General features: G+C 35.3%; 1 long non-coding RNA gene across 1 annotated transcript; it reads left to right on the top strand.

The window, feature by feature from the left end:
- The first annotated feature begins 1,739 nt into the window (after positions 1-1,739).
- LOC127148763 (uncharacterized) lies at positions 1,740-4,048 on the top strand. Its single transcript, XR_007819847.1, has 4 exons — positions 1,740-2,343; positions 2,449-2,522; positions 2,606-2,656; positions 3,771-4,048. It is a non-coding gene; the product is annotated as an uncharacterized LOC127148763 (long non-coding RNA).
- The last annotated feature ends 414 nt before the right edge of the window (positions 4,049-4,462 follow it).

Here is a 4,462-nt window from a genome sequence, read left to right on the forward strand (position 1 = left end):
GGGTTAGTTTTAAACAAAATAATAAAAAAGAGTTGGCACTAATCTTTATTACCGTGTGATTTGAGACCAAAATGAAGAAAGCAATTTTTAAATACAATCATAAAAAATGGTCTACGAAAAATAGAGTTGAGTTTGAGAGTCATTTGTGTCTGGGAAAGGCACTTTACAACACTAGTTTAGAAAACGATGGCCAAATTTCAAATATTGAATTAAAAATATACTTTAATTTATTTTTAAAATAATGTCTTATTTTATCCCTCATTACTCCAATATTTGAAGCATCTCATAAAATAAAGCATTCCATTTATTAGACTGTATTAAAGAAAATTTTCTCACCTTAAGAAAGTGGGAAATTAGTACAATTTCTCAAAATCCATCGTAGGAATAGTCTTTTAATAAAGAGATGTTTTTCAAACATTAATTAAAACCATTTTTATTGGGATCAAATCTTGGACCCCCAAAGATGTGATCTCTTACCTCAAAAATTTTAGGAAATCAGACTTCCAAATTTCCTAGATTCCGTCGTAGGATTTTATTCAATGAAAATATTATAAATTATTAGAAAAGATTGATTAGGAAACATTATGAAATCATAGATTAAATTTTGAACCTTTGAAAAGCATAAAAAAACTATAACATTAGAGACAAATTTTCTAAATGATTAAAAAAGAGTCTTTATTTTAAAACATATAGAATTTTAAATTGGAAGGATTTTAAAACATTGAAAAATGTTAAATAGAGTTGTAAATTTTAAATAGAACACTAAATAAGCTTAGTAGGAAAATTAGATAACTAAAACAAGAGTAAAGAAGCATCATAATAAATTAAGCAAACATAAAATAACATATTGAGATTTTAATAAAAACATATTGGATATCAATCCCGGACTTCCAAAGAATTGATTTCTTCATCTCAAGAATTCTAACAAATTGAACTCCCAAGTTTCCTAGATTTCTTCTTTGGATGTTTTTTAAAAGAAAATTAATTGAAAATATTAAAAAAATATTAAACAACTATTAGCAAGAATGCATTATATGGACCATAAAGCAAATACAACATTTAAATAAGCATATATACAAGGATAAAAATGTAAAATAAATAATAATTTATAAGTAAAATAAAATATAAAACAAAATTAGTAAAAAAAGAAAGAAGACAGTAAGAACAAATAATGAGTAAAAAAGGATAAACAAGACATGAAATAATGTACATAAACAAATAAGTTTGTTATATGATAAAAGGAAAATGTAGAAATAAGATAATAAATAAATAATTAAAAGAGAAGAAAAATGAAGAAATAAGAAGGGATCTTTTAAAAAATATAATAAAGCGGCAAAATATTTTCACTGTATCAAACCATTTCGAAAATGGAATAAGTTCATAGGTCCACAATGAAAAATACCAAAAACGTCCCGTCAACAATGGGCATAATATGTAACGTCCCAAATTTTTGAGGTAAATTTTAACACTTTACATAAATTTTAAGGATTTAAATAATTTTTTGGGTGGTCAAAATTTTTTGGTCTAAAAGATAAAAGAAACTTTTTTTGGTCTAAAAGAGAAAAGAAACTTTTTTTGGTCTAAAGGAGAAGGGTATAAATTTTAATAATATAATATAATATAATATAAATTATTATTATTATTATTATTATTTACTTATTATTTTTTTAACCTAATTCTCCTTCCCATGCACCGTAGCCCCCCCCCCCCCCCCGATTTTTCTTCCTCTCCCGACAGCCGCCGCCTCACCTTCTCCTTGTCGTTCCTCCACGCACAACGTCGGGTCTGAAGCCATGCATGGTGTTCGCTGTGCGTCTCCTCGTTCGTGCGAAGTCACTTCGTTGTCCACTTTATCCTCGTATACTTCTTTCGCCCGGTTCCGCCGCTGCGGGTTGCTCCCGCTTTCGTCTACCATTGCTTCTTCATTTGTCATCCGCGAAATGCTAGCCGTCGGGCGTCTCTGCCCTCGAAAGCCAAAGCGTCTCGTGTTCATCGACAAGTTGTTGAGCAATTTTCAGTCGGTCATATCCATCTCCATTGTTGAAGCCCATTGATTGCGTCGTCGACCTTTCCCGGGTGCAGTTCAGCGAAATCCAACCACGCTGCCAGTTGTCTTCGAGCCGTTCACCTAACCCAAGCTGATTTTTTGTCTTCTTCAGCTGTGTGCAAAAAGCCGCAAACCAAGCCAAGTCGCAAGCCGAGCCGAGCCAAATCGAGTTGAGCCAAGTCGAGACGACCCGACTCGAGTCGACCCGAGCCAAGCCGCTCCCAAGCCAAGCTGATCTTCCTGTTCATCGAACCACTTAAGCCGTCTCCATCTGCGTTGAGTTTCGGAGAGTTTTGGTAAGGGTGATTTAATGAGTTCCGAATGTTTTCTATAACTGATTCAAGTAAATGTTGGAATAAGATATTAGACTTATTGGTTGGGTTAACTTTTGATCCTTGAAGGTGTTAGAGAGGTGACAACCAAATTCTTGGGTTTTACAGTAAATGTAGTTTGGAGCCAACTCTCATCTACTTAGGTAAGTTTGTGGATGTTGCTTTGGAGCGTTTTACATGTGGATTTTGGTGGTATCATTGTTTAAATCCTTATGTTTGTGTTTAGGTGGATTCGTTTTGGATGCTGGCTTGAACAAGGATTGTAGCCACATCTCAGGTAAGGGATTTCTTACCACTGGACCCCAAACCGAGACTGGAAACGTAGTAACCCATATGAAGATTATACATTAGCAACAGTACTGAATTGATTGATACTTGTATGCCTAGAAAACATCACTAGTATGCTCTCTTGACTGATTAAAGGTGACATGATTGTTAGTCGTAGCTTATATATATATATATATGTGTGTGTGTGTGTGTGTGTGAATGGGTTGTTCTGCTGATGAAGTACAGATGGTTGGATGTTCTGTGTAATTTAGTTATGTTGATGGGTCGTGCTGTTAACTGAAATAGTAATGTCGATAGATTATGAAAATCTTGATGTTATGTATAGTTGAACTATGTTGTTGGACTGCTTACTTTCGAGTTATGTCATTGATGGACTATGGGTTCGGGAACCTTATGTGTAGATTTGTGTATTCGTTGATGGAATGTGTTGTAAACGGAATAGTGATGGTAAGCATAACATGGACGTTATGCATAATATAGTTTACTTGAAGGTGTGCTAGCGTTTGGACTGAGACGAAATGATTGTCAGGTGTATTTACATAGAGATGATTGATTTGTTGACTGGACTTAGATAAGGTGACAATATCGTGTGGATTGGATATATATATATATAGCGATTGATGAGACTGTTGACTAAACCTAAACTGTCTGACTGGCTAAACTTATGAACTGAATTGTTAGCTTGAACAATATTGTGATGTGACTGTTGTGGATGATTTAGTATGGACTGAGGGGTAACGATTAGCTTTATCTATGAGGTAGTGTACCTTGCAGATACGGTGTCCTTCGAGATTCCTCGACTGATATGTGCATCCTTTGGGATCACTAGACTGATACGTGTATCTTTCGGGATCACCAGACTGATACGTGTATCCTTCGGGATCACTGGACTGATATGTGTATCCTTCAGGATCACTAGACTGATATGTGTATCCAACGGGATCACTAGACTGATTGATGTCTTCGTTCTACGAAACCATTAGACTATTTTATGTAGGGTACCCCTTAATAGGAAGCTAATTGTTATTACCCCAGCAGGTCTAGTAGTGGGTCCCTTACTGGGTATATTTTTATACTCACCCTTTACTCTTTAACTTTTTCAGGTAAGGGTAATGCGAGGGGCAGACCGACGAGAGGCAAGAAGGATGCGTGAAGGCCATATGGACACATCTAGTTTTTTTATGCTTCCGCTGAATGTATTTGTTATTCATATTTCTTTTTAATTATTAAATTGAGTCATGGTTAGAACAACTATTTTTCTATTTGGTTTTGATGACTTTATGGATTATGTTTTGGAACTTTTGGAAAGTGATCTAAAATAGGGCCCGAAACTACTTTTGTTATGTTTTAAATGTTTTTAATGAATCATAAATAGGTTTTTTATGAGTTTATGTGTTTTACTGTCAAGTCTTAGCAGTAAGTAGTGGCCTCAGCTTAATCCGAAAAGTTGGGTTGTTACAGTTGGTATCAGAGCGTAAGTTTTAGGTTATGTAGAATGACTTATGATGTGAGTTTGTGTTTTGTGTCCCTATGACCAAAACGATCCTCTGCCCCTCGTCGGGTACGCTTTCATGAAATTATATGTATAACTCTATATGTATGACCTTACCTAAGTTAAACTGTGAAGTAAATTATTGTATGAGGCTAAAGGAGTCACTGGTGGTTGTTAGGAAAATGCCGCCAAGGAAAGGTGCTCGTAGGGATAGTCGAGGAGGTCGAGGAAGAGGAGCAGGATGTGTCCAACCTGAAGTGCATCCTGCTGCACCAGTCACTCATGCAGACCTCGCTGCTATGG

This window comes from Cucumis melo, chromosome 4 (assembly GCF_025177605.1).
Source record: "Cucumis melo cultivar AY chromosome 4, USDA_Cmelo_AY_1.0, whole genome shotgun sequence".
NCBI classification, from domain to species: Eukaryota; Viridiplantae; Streptophyta; class Magnoliopsida; order Cucurbitales; family Cucurbitaceae; genus Cucumis; species Cucumis melo.